The sequence below is a fragment of the Tamandua tetradactyla genome, chromosome 18, assembly GCF_023851605.1.
Source record: "Tamandua tetradactyla isolate mTamTet1 chromosome 18, mTamTet1.pri, whole genome shotgun sequence".
Lineage (NCBI taxonomy): Eukaryota > Metazoa > Chordata > Mammalia > Pilosa > Myrmecophagidae > Tamandua > Tamandua tetradactyla.
In genome coordinates this window covers 56,409,720-56,435,992 of record NC_135344.1, presented here as the reverse complement: position 1 = coordinate 56,435,992, position 26,273 = coordinate 56,409,720, and the positions used below count along the sequence as shown (strand labels likewise).

The 26,273-nt window shown below is 40.5% G+C and overlaps 1 long non-coding RNA gene across 4 annotated transcripts in view; it reads left to right on the top strand.

Annotated features, from left to right (window-relative positions):
- The window catches only part of LOC143662212 (uncharacterized), a 337,353-nt gene that overhangs the window by 26,621 nt on the left and 284,459 nt on the right, over nt 1–26,273 (top strand). The gene's annotated exons all lie outside the window — the stretch shown is intronic.

Below are 26,273 nucleotides of genomic sequence, written 5' to 3'. Positions count from 1 at the left end.
ATATTCAAGGCATCATTATTCATAATAACCCTAAAGTGGAAACAACCTAAATGTCCATCAACTGGTGAATAGATTTAAAAAAATGTGGTGTATATATATATATATAATGGAATATTATTTAGCTGTAAGAAGGACTGAAGTCCTGATGCATGCGACAACATGGATGAACCTCGAAGACATTATGTTCAATGAAATAAGCCAGACTCAAGAGGTCAAATAAGCAAACTCACGGAGTTGAAATCTAGAGTATAGGTTACTGGAAGATGGCATGAGGGAAGAGATTGAGGAGCTGATGCTTAATTTCTACAGAACTTTTAAATAAGATGGATTGTAAATATTTGGAAGTGGACAGAGGTGATGGTAGTACATTATTGTGAGTATAATTAACAGTGCTGAGTTATGGGTTGGTAGCGGTTGAAAGGGGAAGCCTAGAGTCATGTATGTCACTAGAAGGAAAGCTAGAGGATAAATAAAGCAAGGGGCTGTTTAACATAATGAATTCTGTTGTAGATGACTGTGGTTAATAATCCAAATATGAGAATGTTCTTCCATGAACTGGAACAAATGTACATTACTATTAGAAGGTGTTAAACGTGGGTGGTATATGGTGAGAAATAAACTTAATGCAAACTATGAACTATGGTTAGCAGTAATATTGTAACATTCTTTCATCAGTTGAAACAAAGGTACCATACCAATGCTAAATGTCTATAATAGGTGGGTAAAAGGGGTATAGATTTTTTCTTTTGGAAGCAATGAAAATGTTCTGAGATTGAAAAAAATTATGCTATTTTATAGGGCTTAACTTTCTATCAGGACAATCAAAAAGAAACATGTAGACATGGTCATTATTGAAGAATAATCCAAGATATTTATGTGAGTTTCATTATTATTTATTATCAACCTTTTGCCAATATAGGACAAATTTTAATCTACAGGAGCCTCATACCACCTTGAATTTTACCTTCAGAAATATGCAGTGGAAGGATTGTGATACCAATTTGCTGACAACATGGCTTATATCCCAAGGGCCACATTGCAGTAAATTTGGGAGGTGTGGCATATGTGCATGTGGGTGTCTAACAGACACTTCCTGGAAGGATTCTTGCAGAATTGTTATGAACACATGTTTTAAATTCCTTGTATGCTTATGTATCTTTACAAATATAATGTTCACAAATCAATTTGTTCACAAAACAAATCAAAATTATTTTTAAAGTTGAAAAATAAAAGGAATGGACTTCTGATACATGCTACTACATGGATGAACCTTGAAGACATCATGTTGAATGAAACAAGTCAGACACAAAAGGGCAGATATTATATGATTCCACTTATATGAAATAGCTCAAATATGTAAATTCATAAGGACTGAAAGTAGATCACAGAATGACGGGGTTGGAGTAAAACTGGGGAATTGATGCTTAATGGGAACTGAGCTTCTGTTTGGGGTGATGGAAAAAACTGGCAATGGATGGATGGAGAGTGGTGATGATAGCACAACATTGTGAATGTAATTAACACCACTGAACTGTCTGCTTAGGAGTGGTTGAGATGGGAACACTCATGTTAACAAGTTTGCATGATTGGGTGGGGGTGTGGGGAGAACTAAAGATAGAATGACAATTGGGTGGTGTGACGTTGGCTCAGTGGCAGAGTTCTCGCCTGCCATGCCAGAAACCTTGGTTCGTTTCCCAACGTCTGCCCATGTAAAAGAAAAAAAAAAGAGAGAGACAATGACAATTAAATGCAACACCTAATCCTTGTCTGCATCTAATAATGAAGGAGCAAAGGCCCAAAAGGACATTGTTGGGACATATGAAAATTGAAAGATAGATTATAAGCTTTCTGTGAATGTTAAGTGTTTTGAACTTGATAACTGTACTTAAGGTATTTATATAAGTGTTCTGGTTTGCTAGCTGCTGGAATGCAATATACCAGAAACGGAATGGCTTTTAAAAGGAGGAATTTAATAAGTTGCTAGTTTACAGTTCTAAGGCTGAAAAAATGTCCCAATTACAACAAGTCTATAGAAATGTCCAATCAAAGGTATCCAGGGAAAGATACCTTGACTCAAGAAGGCTGATGAAGTTCAGGGTCATCCTCTCATCCAAGAAGGCACATGGTGAACCCAGTCACAGTTTCTCTCTCAGCTGGAAGGGCACATGGCGAGCAAGCCATCATCTGCCAGCTTTCTCTCCTGGCTTCCTGTTTCATGAAGCTCCCTGGAAGGCATTTTCCTTCTTCATCTCCAAAGGTCGCTGGCTTGTGGACTCTCATGGCTATGTTGTTCTTCTCTGGCTCTCTCTGAATTGCTCTCATTCTCCAAAATGTTTCCTCTTTCATAGGACTCCAGAAACTTCTCAAGACCCACCCAAATGAGTGGAGACATGTTATCATCTAATCCAGCTTAACAACCACTCTTGATTAAATCACATTTCCAGGGAGATGATCTGAATACAGTTTCAAACATACAGTATTGAATAGGGATTATTCTACCTTTATGAAATGGGATTTTGATTAAAACATGGCTTTTCTAGGGTCCATACATCCTTTCAAACCAGCACAATAAGTGAATATCTTTGTTCTTAGGAAATGTACATAGATGTATTAAGTATTCAAGGAACATGATGTATACAACCTACTCTCAAATATTTAGAGAATGGATAGATAGACAGATAGATGGGTAGATAGATAGAATGATACAGAAAATATGTCAAAATGTTGAAAGTTGGTGGATTGCAATATGTCATGGGGGTATATTGGAGTGTATGCATATTGTATTATTTTTGCAGCTGTCCTATAAGCTTGAGATTCTTTCAAAATACAAAGTTAAAACACAACAACAACCTAGAAACAACCCAGATGTCCAGCACCTGATGAATGGATAAACAAAATGTAGATTATCCATACAACAGAATATTATTTGGGAATAAGAAATGAACTGTGATGCATGCCTCAACATGGATGAATGCTGAAAAACATTATGCTAAGTGAAGAAGTTGTCACAAAAGACCACATATTGTATGATTCCGTTTATGTAATATGTCCAGATTAGGCAAATCATTCCTTGGAAACAGAAAGTCTTAGGCTGGGGCAGGTGATAAGAGGAAGGTGGGTGTGGGGTGGGGAGGGGAGTGGCTACTAATGGCGATGATATTTCTTTTGGAGGTGATGAAAATATTCTGAAATTAGAGAGTGATGATGATTGAACAACTTTCTAAGTATACTGAAAACCACTGAACTTTAGATAGGTGGGTTATATGGTATGTGAAGTCTAATGTTAATAAAACTATAAACAGCAACAACAACAAAGAAGTGATCTTAGAACACATGCAGTGTTTGCAGAGGTAGAGAGGAGCAGCAGAGAGGGCAGAGCAGAGGAGAAAGACCGTGTGGTCCAACTACGTGATGTGGGGTTTGAGGGCATGTAAGAGAATATTACCCAGAAGAATTGTGATGGAGTGGGAGACGCTTAGATGGGTCATTTAATATTGGGTTTAGCAGTTCAAAGTTAACCTTAGAGGCAGCCTGAGCCCTCCATGGCTGGTAGGAAGGGCAGCGAAGGTCGAATTTTCCAAATTCACCAAGCAGCTGAATGGAGCATGGGCTGGGGGTGGGGATGGGAAAGAATAGTCAGAGGCAGAAGAACAGTAGCAGCTACTGAACAAAAAAAAAGACATTTTCCTAGGTATTTGGGCTCATACTTTGGTTGGGTCCGTGGCAAATGCTTTTGTCTGGAAAGGAGCCCCATGAAGTAATCTCTGGGTTTCCACACAGTTGCACCTCAGCAGTGTGGGTCGAGGGTCCCAAGGGTCGTCAGGCAGCCCTGTTTTTGGCTGCTCTGTGAATGTGTTGAAAGAACCCATCCTCCCTCCCACTACATTTGGGGGGGGGTGCATGGTCTGGAAATGGAACCCGGGTCTCCCGCATGGAAGGTGAGCATTCTACCACTGCACCCCCCCTGCACCCCCCACTACATTTTGCTTCCTGTGAAAATTGTCCTTGGGGTAGGAGAATCCTCATTTTTGTTACAGAACAAACACTCGTACAGTATTTTGTATTCCCTGCCATTTCACCCTTCCCTGTAACTGGAAACTGTTGCCCACAGTCTCCCCACTAAGACTCCTCCTTCCAGTGTAGAATTCTCTTCTCCTCACCCTTCTCACCAAGCCCTCCATTTCTAATTTTCTTTTTCTTCAAATATTCATGATCCTGTGTTTTATTTTTCAGTTCTTTTGATTAGTGATGGTGAAAGGAACAGCAGAGAAGAGGCCGAGGACTCTTCTGTTTCATTACGTCTGGTAAAGAGTACGATTTTTAAAGGCTGCATCCCAAGCCTGCACACTTTTCTGAGTCACCAATTCACCTTCTTTCCTACTCTGGCTTTTGTGCTCAGAGGCACACACACCGTGTGCTCCTCTCCATGGGTCTGAGCTAGCCTCCAGCTGATTCCAGGGTTGAACTTCTCTTTGCCCTTCAGGCTGCTATTAACCATTTTCTTTTTATTCCTGGAGTGTGCCCTTTTCTCTCAAGTTCACTGTCAAAGAGTTTCTCTTAAGAGCCACCCTCAATTATAATATCAAACCTAACTCTTGTGGTGACCTGGCTGCCCACTGCAGCTCCCAGGCTCAGCCTTCACCTGTTCTCGGCGGCTCAGCGAGTCCTTGCCTCCTCACCAGTCCACACCCAAACAAGCTGCATTAAGAGTGAGTTGTTACTGAGGCATCATAGACGCCCCACCCCCCGCATAGCACCCAATATGCTTCATAGTAAAAAGTCCAGAAAATCTCTATTGTTCTAATCAGTGTTCTTATTACAACAACTCAGGTTACTGCTCAGTGACTAGGTATACGCATATTTCTTCAAGGTTTGAAATAAAGACCATTTGGATGATTGGCTTTTGAAAACCAGCAGCTTTTTCCTATTTGTAAGTTATTTCCCTCTGTAAGACACACACAACTTGGGTTGTTGAGGTTTGGGGAGGGCTAAGGGGGCTAAGGGGACTTCTTCTTGGGTGGCGAAAGTCGCAGTTGCCACCTTGGACTTCTTGGAGAGCCTCCTTCATTCTATGGGGGACTCTTTTTTCCTCCCTACATCCTCCCTCCGTCCCTCCCTCCCTCCGTACCTCCCTTCCTCCTTTTTCTTTCATTCCCTTTTTAGAATCCCGACAGTAGCTTCTCACTTTCATCCAACTGGAAAGAAATGATCTCTATCACTCTTAGGTTTTCCTTTTCCTCCTAAATGCCTGCACCTATCCATTGCATTCAGACTTTACCCATTCTTTTAGTCATCCAGGTAAACTTAAAAACACTCTCTGCATTTGACTCTTTCTAGGAAAGCGTGCCACCGCTTCCAAGTTCCAGCATAACTCAGACCCAAACCAGTCCGAGGTTTCTTTCCATCTTTCTGTCTATTCAAGTATAAACATAAATATTTACATTTGATATAACTATATATATAAATATATTATATATATATATATATATTCAGGACTGCCCTTGAATTCTTAGGGCTTGAGAACCTTCTAGGGATTTTGAACTCAGTACTCGGCTCCGGGACCTAATCTAAGCAGGAGTGAGCATGACCCTGCTTCCTTCCCAGGCCCCTCCCTAAAATCAGCCAGAGGTCCCTGTGTTCCCAGGACCAGTGAAGAGCTCAGGACCCCTTCCCTGGACAGCGTCCTCTAAACCATCACTGACCCTGGGCTTGTGGGACTTTGGGAGCTTGAGCAATAACCTGAGTTGTTGTAACAAGAATATGAATTGCTGTTCATGTCATTCATTCATTCATCCTTACGGTCGGTCCACCGAAACCTGAAAAAGCTCCGGGAGAGATTGTGAGGTATATAAATATAAGACCTGCATTACATGGATGTTACCTTATCCAAATCTCATTACCAGGATAGAAGTCTCAGGACCCCTGGGAAAAGGAGGATCATGGATTAAGGATGAATATAATTTCCTTACCATAAAATAACAATGGTTCTGTTTACCTATCTAGTGCTAAATTTGATCATGTGTTAACTTAAGTGCAAGCTTAAGCCCTGATTCTTTTGTATGAGATGGTCTCTAATTGAGAATTTTCCTCCAAGAGGTAGGAGGAGAATCTTGCCTTATTACTTTGTTTTTGGGTCTTTGTCATGCGCTGTGGCCAGTTTTCAGTCACCATTTGTGAGAACACTCAGGAATCCCTCTCACCCACAGCTTCTGGGTGAGGTGGAAGGCCAGACCCCCGGGGCTGCTCTCCCCACTTCAGAATGACCAGATCTAGCTCAGCCCCTCAGGGTTCCCTTTCTTCTACCTCAGTACACGGGGCCTTCTCCTGACAACAGAAGAAAATCTCAGGTCCCTGCAACATCTTGTGCTATGGTTCCTTTTATTGGAATCTGGATTATGAACAGGACTCTTGTTTGAAAATTTCAGTAGGAACCAGCGTTTCTTCATATTGAGTTTGTAACAAAGTAATATACTATATTTTATGGAATCGATGATGTCATCAATTATAAGACAAGCCACTACATTATGTCCCACAAAAAGACAAATGCTGCCAATTAAACCCTGACAGTCATTGATTGTAAGAACATCCTGTTTTCAGAGATGTTAATATGTAAAAAAAAATGTGCAGATTAGAATCAGTGAACTATGTAGCACAGTGGTTTAGGTGTACAGACTTTGGAGCCAGGATGCTAGGATTTGAATCTCAGCTCTGTTGTTTCGTGTTTGACCTTTGGCAAGCCACTTAGCCTTTCCGGGACAAATGGGAGAAGTAACTGTTGAGAAACTTTTTTAAAAGTATGGTATTGTATTAGTTTCCTGTTTCTACTGTAACAGTGTACCACAACTCAGTGGCTGAAAGCAACACAAATAAATCAAGGTGTTGGCAGGACTGCATTCCTTCTGGAGGCTCTTAGGGGAGAATCTGCCTCCTTGCCTTTTTGGCTTCAGAGGCAGTCTATGGTCCTTGATTCCTGGACACTTTCTCACATCACTCCACCCTCTGCTTCTGTCATCACATATCCTACTCCTCCCTCTCATCCTCCTGCCTCCCTCTTTATAAAGACAGTTTAGTTACACTGGGCCTGCCTGGACAATCCAGGGTCGTTTTCCCCATCTCCAGGTCTCTAGCATAATCACATCTGCAAAGTCCCTTTTGTCACATAAAGTAACATATTCATAGGGTCTGGGCACATATTGGGGAGTCATTATTCAGCCTGCCACAGATGTGATAAAATTTTAAATAAAAATGGATGATATCAATCCTGTTAACTCCAAAGAACATCTGGGGAGCTATCTGAGATCCTACAAAAGCTGCATGCACTAAGTATACTTTTCAGAAACTTAGAATCTTCACACGGTTCCTAAGCCACACAAGTCCTGAAACCCAGAGGGGCCAGTCTTTCCAAGAATATCAGCCAGTTCCATCCCCTTATCCCATATTGTTGACACCCCTTTTCAATAGGAAAAAAGTTAGAATGGACATAATCCAAACAGAAAGATTGGGAGAAGCATCAAAGGAGAAGGAGGAGTTATAACAGAGAGGTCAGAATTTAACAAATGAGTATAACTGCTGAATCATTATATCGATATTTCTTTTTAGTCTCCCGTGACTTGGAGCAGCTAGAAGGAAAAACCTGAAATTGTGGAACTGTGACCCATATAAAGCTTCGAAATTTGTTCCCTAACTACTTGTTAAAACGTACTTCGAAATTTGTTGCTTATTAATGTACATGTTATATTTCACAATAAAAATAATCAATGGTAAAATCTACTCTCAAATGTTTAGAAAATAGATAGAAAGCTAGGTAGCTAGAATTAAGGAATGATACAGCAAATGTGGCAAAATGTTAGAACTGATCAAGGTATCTAGGCGGAGTTCTCTGTATTATTTTTGCAACTGTCCTGTAAGTTTGAAATTATTTCAAAATAAAGCATTTAAGAAAAAAAATCGACAGAAGACGAGGGAATGGAGTGAGGTAGACCAGTTAAGGGACATATTAATATTCCAAAAGAAGGATAATCTGGTCATGGAAAAGACAGTGGCAGTGAAGGAGAGAGAGGCAGTGTCATATTGGTGGTGTTAGAAGGTGGATTCCTTCACAAAGCCTCCTTCTGAAAATTTGCATTTTCTAATGAGCTCCCTGGTGATTCCCAGGCTGCTGGCTTTTGAACCGCAGGTTGAGTAGGAAGTCCTGGGGACATCAGAATTCCAGAGGTGGGTCAAGAACGAACCCAAGAAGCAGAGCCATGGATTCTGAATGGAAGATAAAAAGAGTCCCAAGAGATATCATCTCACACCCACCAGAATGGCCATTATCAACAAAACAGAAAATGACAAGTGCTGGAGAGGATGCGGAGAAAGAGGCACACTTATCCACTGTTGGTGGGAATGTCAAATGGTGCAACCACTGTGGAAGGCAGTTTGGTGGTTCCTCAAAAAGCTGAATATAGAATTGCCATACGACCCAGCAATACCATTGCTAGGTATCTACTCAAAGGACTTAAGGGCAAAGACACAAACGGACATTTGCACACCAATGTTTATAGCAGCGTTATTTACAATTGCAAAGAGATGGAAACAGCCAAAATGTCCATCAACAAACGAGTGGCTAAACAAACTGTGGTATATACATACGATGGAATATTATGCAGCTTTAAGACAGGATAAACTTATGAAGCATGTAATAACATGGATGGACCTAGAGAACATTATGCTGAGTGAGTCTAGCCAAAAACTAAAGGACAAATACTGTATGGTCCCACTGATGTGTACCGACATTCGAGAATAAACTTGGAATATGTCATTGGTAACAGAGTCCAGCAGGAGTTAGAAACAGGGTAAGATAATGGGTAATTGGAGCTGAAGGGATATAGACTGTGCAACAGGACTAGATACAAAAACTCAAAAATGGACAGCACAATAATACCTAATTGTAAAGTAATCATGTTAAAACACTGAATGAAGCTGCATCTGAGCTATAGGTTTTTTTTTTGTCTGTCTGTTTGTCTTTTTTTTCTTTTTCATTTTCTTTTTACTTTTTTACTATTATTATTATTTTTATTTTTTTCTCTATATTAACATTCTATATCTTTTTCTGTTGTTTTGCTAGTTCTTTTCCTAAATCGATGCAAATGTACTAAGAAATGATGATCATGCATCTATGTGATGATGTTAAGAATTACTGATTGCATATGTAGAATGGAATGATTTCTAAATGTTGTGTTAATTTCTTTTTTTTCTTTAATTAATAAAAAAAAAAAAAAAAAAAAAGAAGAGTCCCAAGAAAGGATGGTGTCCTGAAACCTCTGGGGTAGGGGGTGGGGTGGGATAATTTTTCAAGGGGATGTATGGAGTCAAAAGAGGAAAAGGAAGATGCTAAACTCTGCCCAGAACATTTAGCCAAGTCACTCAGATCTTTAAAGAGCTGAGTTTTGGTGAGGTTGCCAGAGCAAACAGCAGGCACCATCTTTATCCACGTCCTCCGAATAAACTCTGTTCGGCTGTAGGTAGCTTTAAAAACGGAGCCAGGTTGGCAGAGATGGGCAGAGGTACAGGGGACACCCCTCTTAACCCCAGCAGCAGCTGTGGTGTATAATGGGAGCTCAAAGCCGTGTGGTTGGTGCACCTTTCTTTGCTCTGGTTGTGCTGCCATTTCCACTACTTGAGCTTATTTTGGGATATACAGAATATTCATTTGCAAAGGAACACGACAGCAAACAGCCTGATATAATGGGCCTTGTGAATACTCTATAACTGCAGCGGCAGTTCCAAGAGGCCCAGTTTAGTTGACTAAAGGAAGGATACTGTAGGGTAAAGATTGACATTCAACTGCTCACTTAGTTCACTCTTCCTTTATTTCCTTTTTTTTTTCACAAGGGCAGACACCGGGAATCAAACCTGGGTCTCTGGCATGGCAGGCAAGAACTCTGCCACTGAGCCACCATAGCCTGCCCCCTTCATTTCCATTTGGTGTTGTATTTTATATTATCTTTTTGTCCCTCTGAGTGTTAGTAAGAGATCATTTTTATTTGTTCATTTGAGGTATACATTTACTTAAAACTGTTGGATTATAGTAAATGCCATGTTCTAAGAATATTTGGCCTATTGCTGGCTTGTCTTGGGGTTCTCCGTTTTGATGGGCTTTTTCTCTGGATAGCCATGTGGGCTTTTAATAAGGCACCATTGTACATTTGTTAAGCCATAATTGGCTAACTTGTTCTCTTCTGTATTATGACTCCACCAACTGTGACCTCAACCAAGCAGAAAGATTTCTACAGTAACACAGTGAGGATTTGTGCAGGAAAACATAACAAGGAAAGAAGAGAAGAGCCTTGTAAAACCTGCAGGTTCTCTGCTTTTTCCATTGACAGTCATTGAAAACTGGATTTTTCAAAAAGGAAAAAATCAAATGAAAATCATTCAGAAAATGTTTCAGTTTCCACTGATGATTGCTCATTGGCTCATTCCTTTTTAAAAAGAGACATCAGGGGAAAATAACTGTGGACTCAGCCTTTAAAATTGAAGCCTTTTCGTTGGCTCATTCTTTATTTCAAAGATTTTTTTTTTTTAATTAAAAATTTTTTAACAATCCCCTCAACGCACTTTGAGATTGATGTATTATTTTCTATTCTTCTAGTGTGGCACTTAAAATAGCTGATTGGATGTCATAAGCATTAAAACACTGAATCACAATAATCATTTCATTTTATTAGCTTTGCAGATGATTGCCAAAATATACACCGGTTGTCAAGTCTTTCTTTGTATTATTATTTTTTTTTTCTGTCTGTCTACTACAGAATTGGCAAGTTAAACATACAGAGCAAAGCACACTGGGATAAGTAAACAAGTATGTTTGTAGTATTTGTATTGCGGCCAGACTGAAGTAGACAAATGACTAAAAAATGATACAAATGTGATTGACTGGGAACCGACCAGGCAGACAGTTTTCTGAGAACTCCACCAACACTGGCTCCAGCTGGGACACAGGGGGTTTTCTCTCTCTTTTTTTTTTTTTCCAGAAGAGAAAACTGAGGCTCAGAATGGGCAAGTCAACATTCCAGATCACACAGATGTTGTATTTCTTTGAATTGTAGATGCTATCAATTGTAATAAAGAATGAAACATTCTACAAGGAGGCAGCAATGCTTTTTATCTCTTAGAATTTTTATTACATACTTAATTGAGAAGGTTCTTTAAAAGTATTTATTTGGGCATTGATTTTTCTCTTCTGCCTATGTACAAAGAAAAATATAAATGAAATAAACTTGTTAAGGTATTTCTAAAACTTCACATTCAGAGTCTGTCTCATGAATTCTTTTGCAGCGTGGAGTTAGCTTTGTTCGTTCTTTCCCACTCAGGGTCATCCCTTTGCCATTAAGAGCATTGGGGATGTAGCATTTCCTAAATGCTTGCTTCACTTGTCTCCAGGAGCCCCTTCTGAGTCAGTCCACAAGTTGTATGCCTGCTTAAGGCAATCACAACAATGGCCAACTGCTGCTGGCCTGACAACAGTTAGTTTTTAAGAAAGATGAGTTTCTGATTTCAGCAGTATCCAGATATGAATAAATGCATGACTTAAAATCAAATTCATTGCTGTCTCGTTCTTAACTGGACCCAAAGGAGCCTTTTTTCACGTGGCTTTTGGACAGGAGCAGGTTAGGCACTCACTTCTTCAACTCCTCACCTCCCATCCTACTGCTAACATCTCCTATATTCCCTTTCCAATCTCTGATGAAAGCAGCTCGGTGAACCCTTGGGGATGAAAGAAAATTCAAAACCAAGTGAAGCACTTCTTTTGGTCTCTGCTGCTGAAACACTCCCTGGTTATTTTAGTGGAACTTCTCTAAGACACACTGTTCCATAGACATGTGAATCAAGTGTGCCCTGTCAGGCACCTTGTCTGTGCAAGGAGACGGGCTGAGGAAATCATGAAGGTGGCCTGGATGCAGATGGCTGTTGCACTGAGGAATCGACTGTATGGAACTTCTTTGCTTTGCTGGTCGCTAAGGGCAGCATCCAAAACCTAGGGCTTGTACAAGGTTGGGCTCCTATGGAGAAAAGCCACATGTCTAGAGGTTTTAGAAAGGAATCTGTATATCATAATTCAATCTAAACACATGGTTCAATCTGCCGGGGCACTGGACCCCTTTGCCTGACACACAGAAGGGTGGGTCACCCCCAAGATGCTTGTATTTTGTGCATGAAAGGACATCAGTACATATTTTCCCTTTTGACCTTTTAAATTTTCTTTGAGCACTAGAACTTTGTTTATTTGCTTATTTTATATTTTGGCAGCTAGCGACCACGAAATTTCTTTTTCATTTGTTTCTCCAACTCTTTTTTACAGTTTAACAAGTCAAATACAAAACTCAGGGGAGTTAATAAGCCTTGTGATGGCACTATGCGTAGCATCCCATTATTGATCCGATATACTGCATTAGAATGCCGGAGAACCGCCCCAAACCAAAAATTTCAGATGCCTGAAGCTTTGAGTTTTCCAATTAGGCTGAAAGGTTCCCCTGATAACCAGTAGTACTGAAGCTTTTAATATTGTTTAGCTCTATCAGTTATCAGCAACATTGTCTAGTTATGAGGACCGGCAGATGGCTTCATGTCAGCGAGGTAACTCCTCTAACCTTACCCACTTGTGCAATTTCTGATCAAATATTCTATCTGACAAAAATATCTTCAGCTTAACATAAACTGATCGTAATTGGGAGCAAATGCTTCTTTCCCTTCTTCAGTGCTATCTCCTCTTGTGCAGCCTATTTTGCATCCAAAGATACATTTGAAAGTCTAAATCCCTTAGAGCTAAATATTCTAAACTGACAGAAGAATTTCTAGTGGCAACCCAGCCTAGAGCCATGTTTTTATGAGGACATCATTTTCTATTTCTAAGCTTCAGCATGCACTCTTGCTTCCTTCTTGCTGGCAGCTACACCACATCAACTTGCCTCCCTCTCAGTTTATAATGTTTTTTTAATGGAGTCCAGTTTTCCGCCTAAGTTATGGCTAGCTTTCTGACAAACCATCACACACCTAAGTAACCATAATGCAAGTGTCCAGATGTGACATGGGGAAAGGCAACGGGAAAAGGTTTTGGCCTTTGGACAAAACCGTATTACAATAATTCATTTTCCTCTGGCTCCTGGGTGGGCCATCAGGCCAAAAGGGCTTAAGAAAACATTTTAAAAATTAATGCGTTAAAAAAATTAATGTGTGATATGAAGTCTTTTCCTGTTAGCCACAAGCTAAGGGAATCATTTCTAAATCTGGCTGGTAAGGCAAGTATGCCGCCTCTATATGATGATTTTTCTCAAGCCTCAAATTGCTCATGGAGCAATGAAGCTAGTTGTCTAATGAGGTAAAGCAAATGTATTTCGCAGATACCTGATTATCTTGGAGAATTTTTAAAAATTGTAAATTCAAATGAATGATGACGTTGATTATGCAAATTCGTCAGGACGTATTGGGCATTTCTATGATAAAGGAAGAAATATATAGTCTTACAAGTCAACAATTTAAGCCGCTTTATCCTTACACTTTGGAAGACATCTGCAGCCCGGTCAGTAATTAAATATGCCCTCAGCTGAGTTGTAGTGCCCGAGCTTGTCCTGGGAGTAAGTTAAAGGTGACAAGGTTGTGGCTATACTGGGTAGTAAGACTCCTGCTTTGGGCTGTGAGTTGTCTGAGACGCCGTGCGTGAGGGCGTACATTCTATTCAGTAGCATAGTCAAACAGTCATGACTGAGAGCAAGAAGAATTCATTGTCCTGGATTTGGAACATCTGGGTCTCTCTTCTCATTTAGGTTTCAGCTCCACGTCTTCACCTCCCCAGGAGACCTCCCCGTTCATATTAGTCCCCTCTCTCTCATCCTACCACCTTGTTTTTACTTCACTCACCATTGTCTGAAATCATTGTCTGTCTATTATTTACTGGTTTACTGAATTATTCTGTGCCTGGTAGAGAATAAACTTGAGTACAGGGTCTTATCTATTTCACCACTGATTCCCCAGCTTCCAGAGGCAGTGTCTGGCATTTTGGCAAGTATTGGTTGAATGAATGAATGAGAGAAGGAGAGAGGGAAAGCAGGGAGAATGCTGACTACAATATAATTCCAAAGACAGTTATTCATAAGCTTGGTATAAGCTTTGGACATATATGGAGTCTACTCCATATATGTAGTCTAATGAGGTCAAGGATTATCTTTGTACTAGGAAAAAATATCCCCACACTACCTGTCTCAGCATCTGGTATGTTGAAGGCTGACTCCTGGGGCGGGTCCTGCCTGGTGCTGCCCCTCATTCAATGAGGATGCTGGGCAAGTCCTAGAGGGAAAGTCCTCTCGGGTGCCCACCCATGGGGGACCCCGGGAGAAGGCCATGTTAACAAGCTACCTGGGTTGACAGCCCATCCTCTCCAGTGTGGGAGACTCTCCCAGCTTGAAATTCACTGAGAGTATTTCCTTGAACAAAGACTAGAGAAGAAGTCTTTTACATATGATTCCAATTTTGGGTGCTTTCTGTTAAACCGGTCCTTGCCATCTTTTGCATAGGTAAAAACCGTTCTTGACAAGATAGCAATTTGGCTGATGGAGGCTCAGATTCATTAGAAAGATTAGTAACTCAAAAAAAAAAAAGAGCACTTCTTTGAATTTTTGATGTATTTTACAGGAAGGGGCCCAGTTTGATGTTGGCCAGCTTCACTTTTCATCCAAATTGCCCTTGAGGAATGTTTTTTAATCTGATATATTTTTATCCATAGCTTCTGAAGTGGCTAAAAAAAAGAAACAACAGGAGTGAAGAGGAACGTGGAAAGCTGCTTTTATTCACTCCAAGGACAACCAACCACAACCAAGGGCAGAATTAGTCTCTAGGTGCACATACTAGCCTAAGGGTGGCGTGGGGGTATGTGCCTTACTTAGGAACTTCTTTAAAAATAATTACCTTGTGATTAGTATCTGATGCTGATGGTATATTTTCATTTTAAAAAAATCAGAGGTCTTTATTTCCTTGAGAGAGTGAATGATCTTCTTTTCACCTTGTTCCTGGCCATTTCTCCTCCGCTGCCTTCGTAAAGACACAAACACACACACACCCCTACTTATTTTCCCCTGCCAGTGATAGAGTTCCCTGCAAAAAACAGTTCTCTTCATACTGCAATTCCAGCCAAGTCAAATTAAAAATATTAATTGAACCTCATTTTATGTTTCAGGTGTATTTTGTCTATGCGGTGATGTAAAACTAGAAATAGGGAATTAATATTTTCTCAGAGATTCTATCTAATGCTTCTGTTTAATATGGTCATCAAGGAAAGTTTCGAGAGGATAGGTTTACAAATTAAAATGTGGAAAGCAGAGAGAGAGACCCACAAAAGTGTTCTTTGCGGCCAAAGTTCATTAATAAAAGCTTGGTCACATTTGAGGACGTTTTAAAACTGGGTTTGGGAACAATTTTGGGTCTGGTCTTTAATCACAAAACTCAGTGCGTCTTTCTGTCTGTCTCTCTTTTTCGCTCTCCCTCTCCTTGGCTTGCTGTCCCTCTCGCTCTCTTTCTTTGTCTCTCTCCCTCTCTCTGCCATTGCTTCAGTGATTCCAAGAGGTTAGCATATAATATATGGATAATGCAGCAATGACTGCATTGTAACCAGATATGAAAAAAGCAATAATCAATTGCTTTGATGTCATAAAGCCTACCAATCTGCTGTCAGGATGATGGGTTAGAAATTGTCTGGCTACAATTATTTGCTTTAAAAAAATAAGAAGTAAAAGAAATAATGCTTGTAGGAAGGGATGTATATGTTAGCAGTCTATTTTGGAAAAAAAAATAATGTAACCCTCCTCTGTTGATTTGAAAGAATGTATGTACCCTAGAAAAGCCATGTTTTAATCAAAATCTCATTTCGTAAAGGCAGAATAATTCCCATTCAATACTGTATGTTTAAATCTGAAACTAGATCATCTCCCTGGAGATGTAACCGAATCAAGAGTGGTTGTTAAGCTGGATTAGGGGAGATGCGTCTCCGCCCATTTGGGTGGGTCTTGACTGGTTTACTGGAGTCCTATGAAAGAGGAAACATTTTGGAGAATGAGAGATTGAGAGAGAGCAGGGCAGAACGATATAGCCACGAGAAGCAGAGTCCACCAGCCAGCGACCTGTGAAGATGAAGAAGGAAGATGCCTCCCGGGGAGCTTCATGAAACAGGAAGCCAGGAGAAGAAGCTAGCAGATGACGCCGTGTTTGCCATGTGCCCTTCCAGATGAGAGAGGAAACCTGACCGTGTTCACCACGTGCCTTTCCAGCCAAGAGAGAAACTCTGACTGTGTTTGCCATGTGCCCTTCCACTTGAGAGAGGAACCCTGAAGTTCATCGGCCTTCTTGAACCAAGGTATCTTTCACTGGATGCCTTTGATTGGACATTTCCGAAGACTTGTTGTAATTGGGACATTTTCTCAGCCTTGGAACTATAAACTAGCAACTTATTAAATTTTCCTTTTTAAAAGCCATTCCATTTCTGGTATATTGCATTCCGGCAGCTAGCAAACTAGAACACCTCCCCATTGTGAGAGCCATTTCAAGTGTTTCGTACATGTTTTCCAAAATAAAAATGTGTGGATAAAGAGCGGCCTGCTGTGGAAGTTGGTAGGGTCAGTGCCTGCAGTGCTAATTAGGTGTGTCCTTCTGGAATTTGCCATTCAAGGAAAAACTATGTTTTCCCCAAAAGAGTGAGAACATGAGAATGGAGAACCTGGAGCAAGTGAGTCCGAAGAAGAGGGGTGGGGGACAAGGGACATGGGGAAATTGGAGTCTCATCTGTAAATTGGGGAGGAAATGGTTCCCTTGCAGAAGTTTCCATGTCATTTTTAATTGCTGCATTTGTATAACATCTTGACTTAATAAAGAGACCAGCAGAAGGAAAGAAAAGAAAAATGAAAGGAAAAATCCTTAGCAAGCAATAAAAAGTTTCCTCCTCACACTCACAGCCGTAGGGGTTTTTCCTTTGAGCCTCAGAGCTTGTCCCCCTGTAACTCATCAATTTTTGCTTTTATACTGGAAATGCCTGAAAACATTTACAGCTTCACAGCCGCGCCTTGGGGCCAGAAGGTTTTCACAGTGCCAGCCACCGAGCCTCACAGCGTGTCCCCAGGGAAGGCTGGGAGCCACAGGGTAGCAGGGAGAGACGTTGTAGCCCTTCCTAGTCAGAGATCAACTGCCCTTCTCCCTGCCAGCCTGTGAACAAAAGACAGAACCTCAAAGCTCCAGCCCTAACGCGTGACCTCAGGGCCACAGGCAAAACATTTTATCTCTGGGTCCTAGTGACAGAAGCTCCTCGGGCTCTGCAATTGTGGTTTATGATTGTGACTGGAAACCTTTGATGGAATTACTATTGCTTTCTGTTTCTCTGCTCAGCCATTTATTATTCTGTATATTTTTGAGAGCTGTGGGAAACTTTTATAACCAAAGACTAAGCCAGGCAAAAACTTGTTCTATTTGGAATTTGTAATGAAGTCAAAACATGGCCTGGATTTTCTGAAAGGCTCTTTTGGCTGCATGCAGCAGCCCCCGGGCACAATCAGACAGGGATGGGAGAAGGCCTGGGAGCAGATTCTGTTACCAAGAATAGGACAGAACAATATTTGCCTCCAAAACACAGGGCTGCTATTTACCTTCTCAGCTGGAGGAAGTGAGAGATAAAGGCATGTTTCCCATAAGGTGCAAATACCAAGTCTCTAATTTCTAATTATCAGGATTTTTCTCCGCCCCCTCCCCCCCTTTCTTGATTCCCCCTGAACAAAAGGTGAGGGAGAATTTTTAGCATTTTGAGTTCCTGACCAAGGGGAGGAATTCTTTATTTCAGAACTTTTGACCCTAAAGAGCTGTGATTTTGCCTGAATAGAATAAGAAAGCGATTGAATAAATCAAAGAAGGAGATTCAATAAAAATTGTAAGACGTTCAAGGGGATTAAAGGTTTGAGAAAGAGTCTTCCTTTTTTAATACTATGTATGTTGGAGGTTGGATTGCAGGAAGATGCTATGAAAACCCAAGTTTCACCGTGTTTGGATTGAAAACTTGACCTACGTTTCAGAGGCTCTCGCAAATTATTCACTCGCTTAAACCTGTTCCTGCAAAAGGAACCTCAGTTTGTAACAAAAGTGGTACGTGAGAGGTTGTAGTTCCTAATTCTTATTGAAGTCAAAGGTTAATAGTAAAAAGGGTGTTTGGTCCTTTACTGTTTTCAAGTTAATGTTTATTTTTCATCATCATTTAAAGAATTTCCTGAGGCCCTTATTTCCCTGCTGAAAGCAGAGTAAGAGAACTCAGATTTCATGCCTTAGGGCTTGAATAAAGGAATAAAAACAGCACAACATTTGCATCTATTTAACAGTCTCAGTTCTAAGAGCCCCTCACAGTGACAGGGGGGAAACCACATCTCTAGGTTAAATGGAGCTATTCTGAGATATTTGCCGAAAACACAATTCAGAGAAAGATAATCATTGTCAGAAATGACCTAAGAATTCCTGGCCTTATGATTGAAAACACAAAGCTTAGAAAGGTGCATTCTCTTGCTTCTCTGCCTGCCCGGATATCAATGAACATCAGCTAAAGGTGGCTGAAGAACCAATTTCATGCATCTACTGTACGAGGAAATGAACTGAGCCAAGGGCAAAAATAAAATTATACAAATGTTATTATAGACTAGCCTGCTTCTGTCCTAGTTTAATTCAAATTTTAGTGCTGCTGGCTTGGCTTCTGGCAGTAGCCTTCCTGAATAAATCAACATTTGCTTACATCTAAATTATTAGAGAAGCATGTGACTTTGTTTATTGTATAAATTATACGCAAGATTAAAGCATTAACTGTTCAACTGGCTTTGCTCAGTTGCCTCACCAACTCTCCACCAAGTCATCTCTCCCCAAATTGGAAGTAAAAATCTGAAGCGACTAAGTTTTTTTTGGAAAAAGCAAGTAACAAAGCCACTGAGCACTGTGAACCCAAGTTTACGGACAGGAGCATGGCTAAAGGTAGGATGGGAGATAGTCCTAGCATTTTGAAAAAGAAACAGGCTGGGCCAGAGCAATTGTTCACGTTGGCTCTGATGTGATGTCTGCACAAAGCGAATGGTGCTTGTGAATATCAGTTTGGTTGATTAAGACAACCAACCACATGGGATAATATAATATCAAAACCAGAGAAGGCACTTTGGTTAGGATTTCATTAGGCGAGGAATTTAGAAACAGATTGCCATGTTGGGCCCAAATATTTTTATTACGTTTATTTGTTAGAAAGTTAGATTTAGGCCTTCTGGAAAATGCCCTTAACTAATAATGGATATTTTTCTATCTCACAGCTCTGCGAATGACACCTGGAAGCTCATCTATACGTGTACCGGAAATAACGACTGGGCTTTGATATCTAGACATTTTGATTTTCTAAGTCTTTAGACAAACCAGACAACAGCTGTGTACTAGGAGAACTTCCAATGTAAATAAACATCAGAGGTTCAAAATAGACAAGTCTGAAGATACTTACTTGTTTTACAAAAGATTTTTATTTTTATAAGTTCAGGCCTCTTTTAAACTCTGAACTTTCCCACAGTTTCAAATGAATTTACAAAGTTGTAATTGAATTTGCTCTTTTCTGAGAATACGTTTATTTCTCAAAACTCCCTGTAGCAACACTGCAGGTCAGAAGGTTTGTGTCCACGAGAATCCTCATGAACAAGTGATTCAAATCTGAGGTGTTGGCTCAAGAGGAGAATCAGTTTTCCAGGCGACTATCCCAATTCTTACTCTCTTCCTCCTACACTGAGCTTTGAGATCTTGGGGCAGATCCAAATGTGGTCAATGGACCTGAGCAGAATTAACTAGGGGTGGAGCCCAGGAATCTGCATTATACCAAGCTTCCATGTTATTGGGGATGCACAATAACTAACATTTGAGAACTACTTTTCCAGTGTCTAATGTGGAGCCAGACTAAATGGCTCTACTTAACATTTTCTACATGTGCCTTGTATCATCTTCTGTTCATGATGATGCAAACCCAGCCCCAAATAAAAAGGTAACCAGATTCCGAGGCCACTGAAAAGCCTCCCAAGTTTGCCTTTGTTTGGTCAAGGGAGAGTTTCTTCCTTTTGTGTGTGTGTGTGTGTGTGTGTGTGCTGTGTGGTTGGGTCACATTTCATTATTTTTCCACGTGAGTATCCCCTTATTGCAGCACCATTTTGTTGAGTTATTGTTTGTTTATTTGTTCATTGTTTGACTTTTGCTTGCTTGTTTGTTTTTTGGGAATCGAACCCTGGTCTCCTGCATAGTAGGCAAGAATTCTACTCCTGAACTACCCTTGCACCCCCAAGGGAGGGTTTCTGTTGAGCATACTTATTGACCGCAGTAGGTCCTCATCAGTGTCAAGATGGCAAACCGATGAAAGATAGCCACACATAAATACAGTTTTATTTGAAGTATTCTATAAAGTGTAAATGTAAATTGCTGTCTATCCAATCAGCATAAAATACTTTTAAGAAATGTCTTTTTAATAACAGCACGTCAGAGTGGAGAAAACAGAGACTTTGGAATTAGACAGCCTGGTTTCAAATCAATTTCATTGTTCACTGCCGTGATGTCTAGTGAGGACTTGAATGTGTCTGAGCTCACTTTCCTTGTCTGTGATACAGGCATAATACAGTTTAGGCATATTGGGTGTTGAGAGAATTATGGGTAAATGCAAGGAATGTTTGGGATATGGTAGATGCTCAATAGATGATAATGATCATTATTTACCATTTACGTAGTTGTTGAATTCACATAAATAAGGGACATGAAAGGTTGGATGGTAAAATGCTTGGGATTCTGCTACACAGGAAATACTGGAGAGCTCCTGGTCTGCATGGTTGGGTTGGCCTGAACCTCGAAGCTGTTTACTTCCTGCCCCAAAAAACCCAGGGCCTGTTAACCTCTCCCAGAATTCCCTGGTGAGGAGCAGAGATTATGCAAAGAAGTCATTTTACAGAAACTCTGTATTGGAAGATAGCAAGTTAACCAAGAAATACATGTGGTGAAGCTCTGTACATGGAATATGAATTTGGGCCACTAAAGACAGAGGGATATAAACTCTCTAGGATTAACATAAAAGTTTTCAAAGAAGAATGTAACAGAGCAGGATACAAAGAAGGCTTATCAGGTCAAACAGACTTCGGATAGTGAAATGAGAATAGAATACAGGGAAAGGGTTTAGGATCTCACCAGTTCCCTAACTGGGCACCACAGAATGCCAGTAACAGTTTTGATGACGGCAACAATTTCCTAGTGACCTAATCTAATAGAGCAGATAATAGTTTTCCTCGCAGAATGGTGTCTTAAAAAGGTTTATTTCTGTCTAAAGGTGCTATACTGTACATTTTCAAATATGTTGTGTCATTTAATCACCACGTCAAGCCTGTGACATTGGCTTCATTTTTACCACCGTGATCCTGGGAGTTTCTGGTAGTGGTTGTACTTTGAGTCACGGAAAATAGCCAAGGAGTAGAGGAATGCAGAGGCCAGATGTGAGATGGACCAAAAAAAAAAAAAGGTCTTGATGACATCAGCAGAGCCCAAATCAAACCGTTCCTGAAGATTTCTCCATCCTGGACTTTTCACTTATGTGAGCTGGTGAACTCCCTTATGGCCTCAACCAGTTTTAGTGGGATTTCTCTTACAACAGAAGAGAGTCCCAGTTGGTGTAGTATCTCTTGCTACCACTCTGCAATAGGAGGTTATAGATAGAGCTGGTCTGTTAGGCAAAGCAAGAACAAAATAGAAAACTGCCAAGTTATAAGAATTTTTGTGCTCTGAGAAACTCTAAGAGCAATTGCCCCATATAAAGCACATTCTGCAGATGTTGCTAGTTACCTACTCCAACATATGTTCACTCCCTCTTAAAACCCCTGATTATAGCTGGACATGTGGCCAATTGGTAAAAGACTTTGTCAGACTCTTTTGTGATTCAGAATGACCATGTGACTAAACTCTGGCTAATGGGATTTAGCAGCTGCTCCCATGTGATTTCCTCAAAAGATTGCTGGCAAGTGACCTTTGCCCTTTCCTTTTTGTCCTTTCTTTTATTCTCCTGCCTACAATGTGTGTGTGATAGCTGGCGCTATAGCCGCCATCTTGTACAATGAGGCCAGGGTTCTGCCTCAGAAACAGCAGAGCTATGGGCTGAAAAGAACTTGGTCCCTAAGGACTTCCGTTCTTCATCTTACAGCCCTGGATTGCCTACACCTGAATTTTCTCTTGAGGAAGAACTAGACCTCTAGCTTGTTTAACTTATTGTTATGCAATATTTTTGTTAGCATCAAGCCTAATCCTAATTAACTCACTGTAATGGCAGTTCTAAGAATATATTTTTCAAGAAATTAAATCATTTTCTCATTTTTTCTTTTATTATCCATAAAGCTGAAATAAGTATAGTTAATATACATAAAGTCGATATGATTTTGAAATATTCTTCCAATACATATTATATAAATACTCAAGCAATAAGATAATATAGATGCATCGATTAGTTTTTGCTGTGTAACAAACCACTCTAAACCTTAGTGGCTTAAAAGAGCAACCTTCTATTTAGCACACAATTCTGGAAATGAGCAGTTTAGGCTGGGCTCGGCTGGGCTCAGCTGGGCAGCTCTGGTCTTGGCTCATCTTCCTCGTGTGTCTGTCATCCCCTCTGGGTTGACTAGGTGACTCTCCTATGTTGTTGGCTGGCTGCTGGCTGGAGCATCATTGCTTTCTTCTCATAGTCTCTCATCCTCCAGAGGGCTAGTCTGGGTTTATCCCCGTGGCAGTGATAGGGTTTCAAGAGAAAATGGAAACACACAAGGTCTCCTGAGGTCTAGTCTTGGGACTGCCAACTCTGCTACTGCCACTGCATACCCCTAGCTAAAGCAAGCTGCAAGGCTAGTGCTCTTGATGGGAAGAGCTATGAAGGACATGGATACAGAGAAAAGAGAAATGTGGTCATTTTTTGATCAACCTACCCCATTAAATAGTATTGGGAAGCTGAAGGGAGATGGGCTTGATTTATTGTTGAGCAAGCGAGCAGAGAGGTAGGAAAAAAGAAAAAGGATCCAGGCAAGGGAGAAAGAGGGCATCAAAGAGCAATGAGTGGTTAAAATGTGATACAAATAGCAATAGGGAACCCTAGAAGACCCTTAAGCAAGACAGAAATGTAGATGAAACAGAGGGCACGTATTAACATCCTCAGAGTTATAGGGGACTCCTGGCTGAGGGCCTAGCAAGATAAGTAGAGCGTTTGTATCTCTGGGTTTCCGAGTTAATGACGCCAGCAGTCTCTGGACCAGTCAAATTGGGGCGGAGTTATTATTTACATCACAAATGCATGTGAAAATAAAAACATATGTCTACATTTTCGATGCTTAGAAAATACTATGGAACATGCTGTACAATGAGATATCCAGTAACAGAATGCAGTTTCCCTACCAAATAAAATTGTTTGTTTTCTGTACTCTATGTTGTCATGGAAATTTCACAGTTTATCAGCTATAGCAAAGTCCACTGAAAGAAGCAGGTCACTTATATGAGCTATTTGGCCTCCTTCCCCACCCCAGGCATCCCGATTCGCTTTCTATTTATGCTGATGATGTACTTTTTGGGGGTTGGGGGGAGTGCAATACATCCTAATTCACAGAGAAAAGCAAATGCTTTAGAAGAGCTTTGGTGGAAATGATAGTGAACTGAAATAACTCTAGCAAGGGAAACTCTTGGTGACACCCTATATCTCACTTTCCTCCTTCTGCCTCTGTTGATAATGCATTGCTGAACCAACAAATAAGGAGCTGCTTAGGGCCCAGTTAATTTTGCTAACTTCTACTAAGTATGTGTGCTTTTGTTTCTAGTGACTCTAAGAGAAATGGAAACTTGTGGTGCAATTGGGCAATTCTGCGAGAAACCCCTTCTTCCAGGAGCAATTTAGAGGTTTTAATTAATTAATTTATTTTTATTGCTGTGTGACAACAGCAAGTTCCCAATTCCTATTAGCAAATAATGTGATTTCTGAGCTTGGGTTCTGGGCTAATAATGTTACAGGGTGTGTGTTGCCAGTTATGAGGGGAAGTTAAGAGTCACATGTTTTGAAAAATATACAGTATTAGAATCTGCAGTTCCAAAAGTGTTCTTTGAGTCTTGTATCCATTTTCTAGTTTTAGTTTATTTTCTCAGGCTTGGCTTATTGCAGACTCTGAGCAGGACAAGGATAAATAGCATTGGCAGGTCCTGTCCTCATTTGAGTCCTGGAGGATGATTATTTAACCCATAAATCTGAGAGTTTTTATAGAGAAAATATTCAGAAGTTCCTATTTGCGAAACAACAACAACTAAAACAAACTATAAATTATTTAAAGAAGAAATGAATGTTTCTGGTAACTTGAATTATGAAACATGTCACTTTATCGTCGGCAAGAGGCTGGCCTTTGAAGGTAGTTTCCACCTCTTCCACCATGACTTTGGACAAGTAACTCAACATCAAAAATGAAATGAGATAATGGATTTGGTGCTCAACACAGGGGTTGGCACACACGTGCATGGTGTCCCTATCATCATCATCATCATCATTGTCATCATTGTCAACCAGCCTTGTCCCATCCATTCCCTTATCCTGGCCACCAATAGAACTTCACCCCTTAGATGATTCCCATGAGTGGATTCTAGATGCATAGTGGGCTCTCAGCAAGTTCTTGAGAAATGAGGAGGAAAAATGAGTGAATGAATCTATAAAAAAATATTGTAATCACTGTGAGTTTGTGTGTGTGTGTATGTGTGTGTGCGTAGCTCCTTAAAAGGAAGGGTTCAACCCAAATACATTCAATGGGTTTGATGATACACAAATGACTGGTCACCAATGACTTCCTTTGCACCAAGGATTTATTTATGTGTTTGAAAAATCCTACATGGAAACCCAATAACAAAAGGATAAAAGTGCAGTTGCTCTCAGGCATCCAGGCTCCTCATTGACTTATCTCTCAACTTTCAAGGTGACCCCTAACCCCTTCTTTGGAATCCTAGGGCTCAGAGGAGCTTAGAGTGAAAATCATTGCCCTAAAGAATCATGACAATTAATGTCTTAGTTGTTTTTGGTAATGATTTTTTTTTAACTTTGAGAAAAGGGACAACATTCATGACTATAAATTGAATTTTGGGCAAAGCATACAAATGTTTAAATTTCCCGAAATTCCTTTGCTTGATTTTCCACACTCTGGTCTCTAGTCACCATATTTCCTAAGCCTTTCTGGTGTGCCATCTTCTTTCTAATTGGTGCAGTCTCTTTAGTCCCCACACTATACAACTTCCCCTTGCTTTCAGAGAGATCTCTCTTCTTTCCTTGTTTAAATCCTGTGCGTCTTCCAAGTCCTGAGACAAAATCTATCTCTTCTACAATATGGTTTCCTACTACTCTCTCCCTTATTTAGATCCACACAGTGTAGCATTTAATTGTTTTGTGTTAGCTTTGTCTTTCCAAATAGGTCATGCTCTCCTTGAGGGCAATGATTATGCTTCAGTCTTCCTTGTTTCCCACTTGGGGGTCTGTTGGAGTGATAGATACATAGTAGGTGCTGATTAAATATTTGTTGATTGATTTCCTGCAAAGGGGTAGCTGTAAACTAAAGTTAAAGAATGAAACAAATCAAGGCCATGATCTGAATCTCCCGATGGAAAGATACTCTTGGGGAGTGCAAAACATTTGTCAAAGAGCCATGTCAGCTAATGTTCCGATGTCATGGGGCTTCTCTCTGCCGGCCAATAAGGACTTCCCAGGGGCTGCAGGGACTCTGGGGCACTTGGGCATCTGGGTAGGATGTAAATTGAAAAAGGAAGTGGAATGCTTTGGTACACTTATGCCCACACTCAAATATTTATGATTCACATCTTTCTCCTACAAACCAGGTTGAAGAGAAGTTTAATCTTGATGACTTGCTGCGGAAAGAGAAGAGAGAGAAAGTAAGCCCTTGAGGCTCTTTGAGGGTTAATAATGGTCACTTAAATTGTGGAGGTGGGGGGGTGGAGGAGAAGCTGATAAACAGTGCTTGTTAGAGCTCAAAGCGGATTGAGAATCAGCCCCAAGCTCTGTGTTTAACTTCTTCACAATTTACTGAGAGTTTAAATGCTTTTTTCCGAGGCAGGGACTGGGCAGGAAGCCCCTAAGCAATTCTTTACAAGACTAAAGCTTAAGGGCTCTAAAGAAAGGAAAACAAAAGGGAGGTCTGCTCTCAAGATTGGGA